The sequence below is a fragment of the Nilaparvata lugens genome, chromosome 3 (assembly GCF_014356525.2).
Source record: "Nilaparvata lugens isolate BPH chromosome 3, ASM1435652v1, whole genome shotgun sequence".
Lineage (NCBI taxonomy): Eukaryota > Metazoa > Arthropoda > Insecta > Hemiptera > Delphacidae > Nilaparvata > Nilaparvata lugens.
The window spans coordinates 23,945,055-23,958,474 of record NC_052506.1 but is presented as its reverse complement, the minus strand read 5'-3'; the positions used below and the strand labels follow the sequence as shown (position 1 = coordinate 23,958,474).

Genomic DNA, 13,420 nt, shown 5'->3' with positions numbered 1-13,420 from the left:
ACCGTTAATCCTGACAAGGCTAGCTTTGGGAAAACCCAAATTTCTTTTCTGGGTCACATAATGAACGAACATGGAGTAGCTGTGGATCCAAGCAGGACTACTAGTATTCGAGATTTCCCTCCTCCTAAAAATCAAAAAGGAGTTGCTCGGTTCATTGGGATGGTTGCATATTATCACAAGTTTATCCCTCATTTTGCTGAGATTGCTGCACCCCTCAATGCATTGAGGAAGAAAAATGTCAAATTTGAGTGGACTGATATTCATCAGGAGGCTTTTCTCAAACTTAAGAAGGCCATTGCCAACCCACCTGTACTACGAACTGCCGACTTCACCAAACAGTTTGTCTTGCAGACTGACGCCAGTTCAACAGCGATTGCAGCAATTCTATCGCAGGAAACAGATGGCATCCTCCAACCTATTGCATATGCATCCAAGAAGTTGACACCTAATGAGACACGTTACAGCACCTATGAATTGGAGTGTTTGGCCGCTATTTTTGGGATGGAGAAGTTCAAAGTCTACTTGCAACATGCCAAGTTTAAGTTGCTTACAGACAATTCTGCTCTGTCTTGGGTTCTCAACAACCCCAAAGGTGGTCGTATTGGTCGTTGGGTATTAAGAATTTTATCGTTTCAATTTGAAACAGTTCATGTTGCAGGAAAATCAAATGTCTGTGCTGATTCTTTGTCTCGCATGTTTCAAGATGAGGAGGAACCTCTTGATTTGTCTCCTTCGGCTCAGGAAATAGAACCTCTCTTTTGTTTTGTTAACAATTTGAAACTGTCGGATTTTCCCCTTGTCTTTTCTGAAATCAAACATCATCAGGAGAATGATGCATTTTGTAAAGAGGTAATCGACAAGATAATCAACAATGAAGACCAATTTCCTTATTCATTGAGTAAGGGTGTACTTGTTGTCAAATCACGGAACTCTGATGACAAAAAGGTGGTAGTACCCAGGATTTTAATACCCCTGGTTTTCAAATACTTCCATGAAAGTGCTCTAGGTGGGCATTTAGGAATTTTCAAAACCACAAACAAGGTTCTTGAAAAATTTTTCTGGCCTGGGGTCAGAAATGACATTTGTCGCTTGGTGAAATCATGTCATGTGTGTGAGAAAAGCAAACCTGCTAGACAACACAATTTTGGGTTCCTCTCATCCAAGGTGGTCACAAAACCTCTGGAACGATTTTATTGTGATCTGGTGGGTCCTCTAATTAGAACTCCTGAGGGTTATACTCAAATCTTGTCTTGTGTAGACTCCTTCAGCAAATTTTGTTGGTTAATACCATTGAGGAAGGGAAATACTGCCTCTATTGTTAAAGCATTGAAAGGAATATTCTTGAATTTCTCAGTTCCCAAAAGTCTGGTTACTGACAACGCACCAGCATTCACCTCTAATGCTTTCAAGAACTTCTGTTTTCAGCTGGGCATCCAACAGGTCACTACTTCACCATATTACCCTGCCCCTAACATGTCCGAACGGGTAAATCGAAACCTGAAGAGTGCTTTGATAGCTTTCCATGCGGAGGCTCAACACAAATGGAGTGATAGTCTAGAGTGGTTAAGCCTAGCTTTCAACTTAGCTGAACATGAAAGTACCGGGTGCACACCATTCTCTCTCATGTTTCGACATGCTCCCAATCATCCCTTGACCAATGCGTGGGGAATCGACGAAATACTTCCTGAAACCGTGGAGCCTGGCACCTTGCAGATCTGGCGTAAAGCGCGGAAAAATTTGTTGAAAGCGCATACCCGAATGGCAGAGCAATACAACAAACGTCGAGTAGCAGTCCCATTTCAGATAGGTGATTTAGTGCTCGTGCAATCACATGTTCTGTCTAGTGCTGCTAACAGAGTGATGAGTAAGCTTAGTTATCGGTTCAAAGGACCATATCTGATTAAGAAGTTTTTGACACCAGTTACTGCAGCTTTGCATGATCCTGAAACAGGAGTCTATATGCAGAAAGCACATGTATCTCAACTAAAGAAGTACACTGAATAACTTGTTTCTTATCCGTGAGGGGAAACTTGTTCAGTAGAGCTGACTTGTCTTCTTTCTATTCATGTCAACTTTTGACATTACTGTATCTGGACAGCATCTAATACAGTGAATACTTTGTTTTTTCCATTTGGAAAATTCTTGTGTAATGGGAATATGGTAATTAATAGATGATCGCGACATCTTTACTGCCCTCCTATTCTAATAAATACTTGTATATATGGGTATTAGCTTATTCTTTAAGCTGTTGGTCTGACGATGTGGTTGTGTACTACATTTTCATTGTTGTGTTATGAGTAAGGAATTTGTTTCCTGTGGACATTGACTTTGAGGTATAAAGTCTTGGAAGAATTTGGTGTGTTGTTTGTGTTAATAACTATATTTCACGAAAATCTGAGCTAGGTCCTATTGTCTTCATGGATTTGTAATTTTGTTGTTGTAGTCAATGTCTTGTTGTACTGCAGTATGTGCTCTTGTGCTATTTAGTAATTATTTGGTATGTCTTTGTATAATAATTGGTGAGTTTTACACCACAAGGCTCTGAAAGTTGTTAACTTGTGGACTGTATATAAAAGTAGTGTTGACATTGTACACGGGGAACTAAGTGAATTGTTCTATTTTTTCTAATAAAATTGTTTTGATTTCATATTAGACTTAGGCATTTTGGATATTTGAAGTTATGATAGTAGAACTATCTTTATCCCTTAGTTAGTCTGCCAACAGAGTCATCTGTGAATTCAAGTTGGTTAGGTATGTGAACTTTGTCTTAGGTAGTTGTACCTTTGGAAATTACCATAGGTCAAGTTAAACCCTTTTCAGTTATTGTTGGTTTTGTCTTATTCTAGAATCAAGAACAGCAGAGTATGCTAATGATGTTATTTTTCTTGTGGGGTTTATCTCTTGGAAGCTTGTGTAGATTTTCTCAACCCCTAGTTTGCGATTGGAGCTGCTCACTTCTTTTAAAATCTTCTGCTTCAAGTTGAGTTGATGGCGGTGAGAACCGGTGCTCACTCAGTCATTGCTTGACTTGTTAGGTAAAACTAGATTGGTTCAGGGTTTCCAACTGTTTGTTGTCATATTCAAAATTGATTAATCAAAAATCTTCAAACCAGACTAACGTCTTTTATTCTTGATCTCTGTCTTAATTATTTCTTTGGTGAGTAAACTGATTGACAGGCTGGCCACCTGGAAGGTCAGGATTCTCACAAATTCTCCTTTTAAGTAGTTGTATTCCTTTGGGAACTTCGTCCTATTCCACATGATTTATTTGAAGTTTTGCTTCCTTTGTTTTGTCAACTTGACATGGTTTTACTTTTACAATCATTCCACTTTGTTTTGCTTTTGCAATTATTCCTTTACCTCTTCCAAATATTTTGCTTTCAGCACCTTTCTTCATGATTTAAAGTTTTCGTATTTTATCCAGTATTTTGGAAACTTTGGATCCCATGATCTGGTATCCTGTGGAATCCTATCTGCATCCTGTCACTCTTCCATATGGGTTGGGATAGTCTCAACATTTTTGTCCTTGTGATTATGTTGTACATAAATGTGTAATATATGAATAGAAAGTAAGCTTAGTCATATATCTCTTGACAAGTAATGCACTTGGGGAATGCTTTTCTTTTCTTTGTCTTAAACTAGGTAGGAACCAATTTATTAGTTTGTTGCAGCACATGAAACGGTGGGTTATTTGACTTGAATTACCACAAACTTAGGTTATTTTTTTTATCTAGTTAGTTACCCTGGGATTGTGATTTTCCCTGGTGTTTCACACCAAAACGAGGGGGTGAATGTAATGGTCCCATTACAAGGTAGTTGATTTATTTAAAGTTCCCGCTGAAGCCATCTGGTTTTTCTCCCTTTTAACTCTTTGTGGGAAATTTTCTTTAAATTTGTTGCCTGTCTGCCATGCCGACTGCATTGTTTGGGAGAACAGAGAGAATAGCTGGCGTCGTTTTTGGCTTGGGTTTTTGAATTCTAACCAATGTAGCTATGTTGTGTTGTTAAAGAACAGTTTTTCTTTCTTTTAGCATTCAAATTTTTGGCATTTTAACATGCCTATTTCTTTTACCTAATTATCTCGTTCACCTAGCTATTAATTTATGTCTCATTTGAGTAAATGCTCGTCTTTGCTAACGTTTGACTTTTGTACAAGCCAAGCTAACCAAACGTGTCTGTTACTTGTTTATTAAATCCGCAAAAGGTATGTACTAGCATAAGTATTTAAGTTAATTATTATTTGTAATAATTATACCAAAAATGGGAACATTGATTTCCATAGACTCTAAACAAGTAGTTATAGACCAATATATGGTTGCATATTCAATGTACGACAGGTTAGATTGTAGGTTTGCTGGTTAGATCGTGTAATTAAGTGATCCTATGGATTATCTGGACGAGAATAACAAATTTTACTACTAGAATAGGAAGTCAGGATGCAGAAATATTACTTTGTTTTCTGTTAATAGTTATTTCATTTAAACATCGATAATTACTTCTGTTCAAAGTGGGGAGAGCTAATCTCCATAAATTTCAGATGACAATTTTTCCAATAGTTATGTTGATATATTATAATTAATAAGAAATATTATAATTTTGATATTCCACTATTATTTGCCATAGTACTAGTTGATTATAATTCAAGAGTGGCCACTACATAGCATGTAGGCTCCATGCTTAAGATAGAAATAACCGAAATGATTGTTATACAGTAGGTTAGGTGCGCAAAGCATAGATTTGTTGCATAATTCGAAACTCCTTTTTGAACTCCTTAAAATTATTCCTTTTGAAAATATTTGTTTTTGTATTCCTATTGTTAAAGGAGTAGAAACTATTGTAGATTGTTTATTATTTTAAGCGGTCCACGACATGGGGATTCACGATCTCGGCGTACTGTCCGACACTCCACGAACTGGGCGACGTTCTGATTCTGACGTCACGGACGATCTGTTGGACGACGGGTGTACAATGGCATAACCATCTAATTTTGCCGAATGCTGTTGAACTACCAGAGTTTGTTACTCCCAATTGGAAAGTTCGCCGAATCGAGGTAATACATCTCCAATTTTTCTACCAAACTGGAACAATCGGTGAATAGTGGGGGAAGTTATTCGTTTATCCTTGTCAGGTTGGGAATATAATAGTTTGTTCTCGATAATGAATTATTGTATTCCTTTCACTGTCCGTGTTGAGTCGGAAATGATCGAGCAGTGTATTTGAGGAACACTTGACCGCAACACTACTGGGGTGATGTTAGATGAACGAATTGGACTGCAACCTAATCACTAATTCACTGATTTGTATTTGAATCTTAGGTAATCCAAGTATCCCTTGAATAGTAATTTCTTTTATCTTTTATTTTTGAACTTGCATTAATTCTTTTATTGGATATTGAGTAATACTTGGGTGGACTTGCTTATAATCTGTTTTGGATTATTTTCCTTGTATTCAAGATCAATGTTGATCTTTTGGGGATTTCAGTTACGTACTGGGTATCCTTGGATCGCCTAGATTCTTTCCTTTTGAGATTGTCATTTTCAGGTTTTGAAACTTATTAAGTAGTGGTCAACGACTGTTGAAAATCATGTTTTGCCTTGTTCATAATAATTTTTTTTTAAATATATATTGGTAATTTATCCACCAAATGAGCATCAGTGAATTTTAGATTGATTAGACCCCTTTCCCTAGGTTAGAAGTGGTCGGGCTGGATTCTTTCAAGTGATGAATCAATAACACTGTTCACACAAACATTTCTTAAGTGTGACAAATTCATTCGACAATAAAATACATTTTTCAATTATTTAATAATACATTTTTATAATTGAGATTGAATATTTTGTAAATTATATTCCTTTATTGTCAAAAACGATCTGGTAACATTGTGGATCTGGAAAAGGATAGAGCTATCTTATTTGTCAAAATGATAGACAAGAACAGCAACACCAATGTTAGTCAAATACTGCCATTAAAACGTGGACCTCACCAGGGGTGCCCACAACGGGGCACAATTTCGGTGCCCACAATGTCGCAATTTGTGCCATCAACATTTTTGGGGGGGGCATGATTTTTTTTATATCTTATGTCAACATTTTGAATCATGGCTGAAAAATCAAGGTATTAAATAGAGATATCGTAATGTAGTTAATTTTAATACTTTTTCCCACCTTTACAATGTTTTATTTTGCAAAGTGTAACTCAATATAAAGCATAAAAAAATACAATTGATAATATTTTGCATGCAGGAATTTCAGTAATTTCAAGCCTATGAGTTTGAAGGTAAATCTTTGACAACAATAAATTATAACTTCATCATCCACTATTATTCTGATTTTCTTTGCTTGATTTTAATTTTTAATGGTCCTGTGTTTGAGTTTCCTTGCTGTTGCAACCTAATTTTCTTAAAAGCACAATAAGTTAAATTGTAATGTACATTTTAATCTAATAATTATTCTAAAATTCTAATTTCGAAGGCGTTTCATGATTATATTAATGTCTCTGAAATGGGAATGCAATTATGAACAACATTGCAAACTCTAGTGAATTTGACAGAAGAAAAAACTTCTCTTCTCAAAAGTTTGTGAAAAATATCAAATGAAGCCAATTTCAATCTTTCAAATGTACACCCTATTTACCACACATTAATCAAGTAATTATTGTGATGCTTCATTATTTTTTTCTGTTTTGTATAATAGTCCAGTCAAATGGTCGTTTTTCAGGAAACAGCCCGAAAGAATTTTTCGCGACGGTTCCATATGTATTTTGGGGCGCTGAATTCAAGTTTTCCATTTAATCTTGAGAACCTTCAACTTTTCGAGAGAAAAGTTTTATTAAATTTTTTTTAAACTTTAAAAACTTTAAAACTTTAAACTTTTATTAAATTTTTAAACTTTTATTAATGATAAAAAATTTCCAATAAATTGAGTGGTCGCACAGAACTCTACGATTTTTGATTCTGGAGCTAAGAGTTTTCAAAAAAGGGGTATTTTTAAAGGGGTTTTCAAAATTATGCAAACCTACCACTTCTACCCTATACAACTAGGATTTTTTTTCTAGTAATGATAGAAAACCACACATCACGTGAATTAACAATATTAATTCTGAACAGAACTCCTTAGGTACCTATTTTTGAATTTAGTAGTGGTGGGAGGGGGAATACACCCAAAAATAGAAAATCATGTCCTACAGTCAAAATTCAATTTTCATTATAATACCTTTTCATGGCCTTCCTAACAAAAAAGAAACATATTTCGGCTGAAATCGCGGATCAAAACTTTAAACTTTAAACTCATATCAGCTCGTCAAGGTGGTTGAAAATCATGTATCATCTCACTAAAATTTGTTAAAAAAATAGGAAATTCCTCCTTTAGTGTATTTAAGCCCATATTTCAATGCATAGAAAAATGACCGATTTCTAAATTCAAAACTGTGTGTCTCGGTAACTCGAAATGATACTTGGTCTTGATTTGAAGAAAAGAATCTCCTCTTTTGTAAAAATATAATCGTTGTCACGTGGTAAATTAATACCACCAAATATTTTAAAATGAACCAATGAAATATAATAGAACTATAAAATTGGAAAGAAGGTTAGACCTAGTCAAAGGATAAATCAACTCAAATCATGTATTATTAGCGATTAGGAGTAATAGCATTATCAACAATGATAAGAAGACATGTATAATTGTGATTTAATAATTATAAGAACCCATTGGTAAGGTCAAAAAGTTATAAAGCGGCTTACTTATTATTGGCGGATTATAAAAAAAAATAAAATGCATGTACATTGAGGTTAGAGTTACTTGTTTACATTTTGAAAAGAATTAGTCGATCTTGGATAAATTGATAATTATTAGAATCAATATTGAGCAAACCAGCTGATTATTCGATCAACCCATATGACCGGTTGAATTATATAAAATTTACTCATAAAGGATATATTATGTATACTATAGGAAGTCGATGTGTAGAAATACGAACACCCATTATTTTTGTATAAATATTTATTATAATCTAAAAAAGCATGATAAATCAAGAGTATACAAAACTCATATAAAGACTGAATATAGTAACATCGCATGTTAGGATTTATTTATGAAATCAATTTAAGATAAACACTCCATACATTTGTATAAGAATTCTTTTTTATTTAATTTTTTCTATTATAAAGCCGAGGAAGCCCTGATTCCCAAGGCAACCAATTGTATTGAGTCTATTAAATTGAAGGCCAATCAGAGAGTAGCTTACAGAGTTATTCATGGAAGAGACAAATTTTTCTGAAAACCTCCTTCTTCTGGCTTAAGATTCCGACCCAAGAGGATGCACATGGAGTTTAGGGTTTTTTCTTCTTCCTTTTAAAAATTTTTTAATGAACTATTAAGCCAAACCCTTTTTTAAATGTAATGTATTTGTGTTGAATGTTAATTATCTGTGAACTCAGTGCTGTCAAGGAGTTCGTAATTTGTGAAGATTCCCATAAAAATAGATTTAATTCGAAAGAAACTTATAAAAATCTGGATCACGCGTTAGCCCAGCAGTGACGAAAAGGAGCCTACCTAATTAATTATTGGAAATAATTAATTCAATTCACGAGAACGTCTAGAACTTCAATTCAGTGAGTGATAATTCAATGAGCTCGTTTTTTCTACGTCCAGTGGGGGTGATTAATATAAAAAAAACGCTATTCCAATTAATTTGAATTAAAATAAAAAGTCACCACGTGTTGAACAATATCACATAGTCCATAAGAACATTTATGAATTTATTTAATATATGTAGGAAGCTTACTTCCATGCACAGCCCGAATTCATATAAATCCCTGAGATCTCATGTTTGAATATTAATTTATTAATTATAATTTTGTTAATTGAACAAAGTACATCATATCAAACTTATAGACCGAACAGGTTTTTATCTGCAGAATTTTATATTGATTGGAAGTATAAGTACCAGTATTAAATATAATATATTTATGAATTGGAAACTCATTATTGGGAGTATTAGCAAAGCCTGTGATAATTATTCAGATTTTAGAAATAGATTATTTAAGTGAATTATAGATATATCGAATATTTTATGCATATCTTTTTTATGGGAATATATTTTGTGTTTTTAGTCAGCATACAAATCGTAGTAGTTTATTCTATCCTAGTTCATCTCGTGATATACAGTTTGAGCTGTTTAAATATCAACAAATATTCAGCAGCACTTAAAATTATTGAATCAAGTGATATTAATCTTATTCAGAGCACTCAATATTTATCATCCTTTGATGATATTCCTCTCATATACCAGAATAAGTATATTAAGAAATTATATTAATAAGGTTCCAGTTATATCATATAAGGATCCAGAGAGCTTCCAGAACTGGCGTTGTAAGTTCTAAGGAATTTTGGAAGGGTATATTGGTGAATACTTGTATTCGCGACGAGCGTTTTAAGAATCAACTAGAAACAACTATAGTTGGTCCTTATTATTCTCTAGTGATGCATGGTTACTGATAATCAGTCATCAAATATTCTTTTATGTTCCGTATTGGTATTCTTCAAGAACTTCATAGAAGCAGTGGTAAGAATTACCAATCACCGGTCACTGAACCTTATGGTGATTGCTTGTATTTATAAAATTCATGTTTCTACCACTGAGCTAGAGCTGAGGTTTGAACCCAGTAATTTTGCGAGCCGGACGGCCTTAATTTTTTGTGAATTTATTCGCAAAAGAGGGAATTTAGAGACTGCTCTTATAAATATCAGAAACATCGTATTATCTGTGAAGGATTTACAATTAACAACTTCACATCGTGAAGTAAGATACGTTTGTTTCAAAAAATCAAGAAATTTGTAATATTTTTCTCATTTTCACAGTCTCGACAGTTTTTCGATATAAAAAGTAATGCAAGATCAATTTAATGCAACTCAGCTTATAGAGCATGAAATTTTCTCTCATTTAAGACTAATCGCAAGTTTCTATCATGTATTGTACTAATTTTAGAGACTCTTTAATAACATTGAAATCGCAAGAAAAATGAGAAAATAAAGATCATCATTCAATTGGCTGTAACTTTTGAACTGTATTGAAAACAGAAGTATAATTCATGGGAGTGAAAAGAGGAGAAAATTCCTCACAATCTCGACTACTTTTTGAATTTTTCATCTGAAGTGTTCCACAAGATACGCAACGTTGCATATGCGAGACTGTGAAAATGGGGGTAATATCACAAATTCATCGCACATTCAAAGTTGTGTATCTTGTGGAACACTTCAGATAAAAAATCCAAAAAGTAGTCCTGCGCGACCACTTAATTCATTGGAAATTTTATTATCTTTAATATTATATAGAGAATGCTCTTTCTCGAAAAATTCAAGGTTCTCGAGATTGAATGGAGAACTTAAAAAAAATTCCAAAACTTTGGGGGTGAAGTCGCCCTCTGGCGTGTCAGCAAATTCCAGATTAGAATTCAGCGCCCCAAAATACATATATAGAACCATCGAAAAAAATTCTTTCGGGCTGTTTCCTGAAAAACGACAATTTGACTGGACTATAAGTTGTTATCCTATTATATTAAGCGAGCAATTTCTGTATATCTGTTTATATTTTTTCTATTTTCATATCTGGTTATCTGGTTATCTGGCTATCTGGTTATCTGGTTATATGGTTATTTATGTTCAACGGATCTCGGAAACGGCTCTAACGATTTTCACGAAATTCGGAATATAGTAGGTTTATGATATAAAAATTCGATTTCACTAGGTCTCATCCCTGAGAAACTCCCTGAAGGACATAAAGAGGATAATTCATCCTTGAAAAAACAGATGATGATTTCGTCGTCTGTCGATAACAGAAGATGCGTATGCCTGTGTGGGATATCATCTGTGTAATCAGTTAGCTTATCGTATCTCGCGAGAAACCTAGAAATTTCAATTGACTCGATCAAAATACAGTAATCTGATTTGTTGGCATGAGATAGTATATATCATAATATTCAAAGTTGATCATTATTTTACAGTTCTAAGTGATTAGTCAGTGTTATTTTGTTATTCAATTAGGTATGTAAAAATCTAAATTAGAAATTTTATATTTTCAAATTTTTGGACTGGAAATTTCACTTGAATTCAAGTGTATGAAACCGGCTGCTATGTTGCCGTTGTGTATCGGCCAGCGTTCTCTAATTTTCAGTGATTATTCAAGCGCTCATGTTAAACTTAGGAAGTTTCCTCTCTGTAATCACAGACTCGACTGACTCTATTCAACAAATTGACAACTACGCTCCCACCTATGACTCAATCCATCACTGCAATTGGCTGATCTCCCTCCATTTCTCTGCGCCGCAGATTCCTCCAAGTCTGAAGAAGATTTACACGGAGTATAGATAGTACTCAGGCATATCAATTAAATGTCGTTTTTTTTTTTGAAAACCTATTAACTCAATTAGGCCTTATTGATAAATTTGAGACAAATGTTTGTCAATTCTCAGCTGGAGGAGGAAGCTACATACTTTGTGTAATACTGAAAAAAGAGTTTCAAAAGTGAATTTCTGTCACGCAAAACGGTCATATAGGCTCAACGATACTCTTGTTAGGAGAAAAAGCAGCTATGTAGTATTGAAGCAGTAGAACACATTGCGTTATTGAAATTACTTTGACCCAGTTCGTGTGGGTGAATTCAAAGTGGGACCAGTTGGTTGAAATGTTGGGGCTGCTTTTTGAATTTCTGATATTTCCTGACACGAAGTGGTTGGTTATTGCTATCATTAACTTGTCGCACTGCTTATTTTTTTAACGACCAAGTTATGGGCAGATTATTGAAGAGGGCAATATTGTAGACTATCGTCAAAGTCTGAATGAAGTTGGTGGTGATTGAAAAAAGCTTGGAAATTATTGCTGTGTAAGTTTAACTGGGTAAAAAGTTCTAAAAACTTTTTAATAAAAATAAAATGAAAATAAAAATAAAAAGGTAAAATAGTAATGTTCTAGCTGGACTTGGGTTTTTCTAAGAAACTTTTTCCTATCAATGAACACCTATGTTTTGGTCCAACAATTTTCTTCTTATTGATTAAAGTTCGAATAAAATACGATAATTTGACGTATTATATTATGTGCATAGCCAAAAGCTCAATCATCTTTGACTGACAAAGTTTAGATTTGACCCCTTCCGTTTATCTCTCATTACTATTTGGCCAACGTTTGCTGTAACTCTGTAGCTCCACCCCTGTTACAAGTGTGAATAAATTATTAAGGATATAGCAGACGCAAGTTATAAATTATTATTTTGCAGTGTAAAAATAATACATTCAATTTTTCACATAATCAGAAGTTTTTTTGAGTCACCTATATTCCAACACCAAAGTATACTTCATTTGAAGTCTTTGAATGAAAATTCTTGGAACAATCGTGCACTTATTGAGATAGCTATTACGAATTAGTTAGTTTTAAGTAACTGTTAAACAATGTCGGTTTATATCTCGTACTTGCTAATAATTCAATAGATCATTAAAAGTTTCTGAATTATCACGTCACACTTGATTATGAATTTCCATCAGTTGTGCAGTCTGTGTTCTGCCCCGCAATACTCGATCAATTTCTTGACTCCCGTTTAATCAAACTTGATCAAACCTTAGGCTGGCCACTAACGATAGAACATGCATGCACATAAAAATCGACTTACAATGCTATGTCATCAGAGCGAAACGCTTCGAGCAAATTTTTTAGGTTAGGTATTTGTATCTTCAATTTTCGTTGTTTATTCCTTCTTCGCTATATTTGTGGTTGAATTATTCTTCTATCATTATAACTTGTAATTTTCCAGTGGTTCATTTATTGTGTTTGTTGTATGTGCATGCATGTTCAACCGTTAGTGGCCAGCCTAAAAATCATCGCGATCGTCTATGACATAAATGTATTATTGATGGCAGTTCGAACTCTGATTGACGTCAGTGTAATCAGCCAAGAAATTGTTTAATAACCGTTGAATCAAAACCGTGCTCTCATAAGAAAATATCAACCCACGTCTTCCTGAGATGAAAATATAGCGTTAAAAATAGCCTGCCGCACATGCACTATGCCACTCCATAATAATTTACACTACAGTGAGACTCATTTTAAACTGTCAGAATTCCTGATAAATACTTCCTATCCAACCAATGATGATATTTAAAAATAGTCTAACTATGGACGATGCAGTCTGAACTAAGATGTTATGGAGGTTAATGTTCAAAATTACCTGAATATATTCCAAACGCCTCATTGTGAATTTAATTGTTATTTTGCCGTTTTCACGGTTTTCTCACAGCAGCTCAAGTAGGGCTCCTCCAGAACAATCGAATCACACAAACTTCAGTAAACTAGCACAAACAATCGCCTTCATGAACTTGAGAGGAAAACAGAGAGAGAGAGAGAGAGAGTGAGAGAGTGATGCACACATACGGGTG

At 34.2% G+C, this 13,420-nt stretch overlaps 1 protein-coding gene across 2 annotated transcripts in view; it reads right to left on the bottom strand.

The window, feature by feature from the left end:
• Positions 1-13,420, bottom strand: part of LOC111056774 (aquaporin AQPcic) — a 38,834-nt gene that overhangs the window by 19,690 nt on the left and 5,724 nt on the right. The window contains exon 1 of one of the 2 annotated variants that reach the window (XM_039423358.1): positions 13,213-13,380. The exons of the other annotated variant lie outside the window; for it this stretch is intronic. The gene's annotated coding sequence lies outside the window, so the exon portion shown is untranslated. Of the gene's footprint in view, positions 1-13,212; positions 13,381-13,420 lie in introns of those variants that run through there. 2 annotated transcript variants of the gene reach the window in all.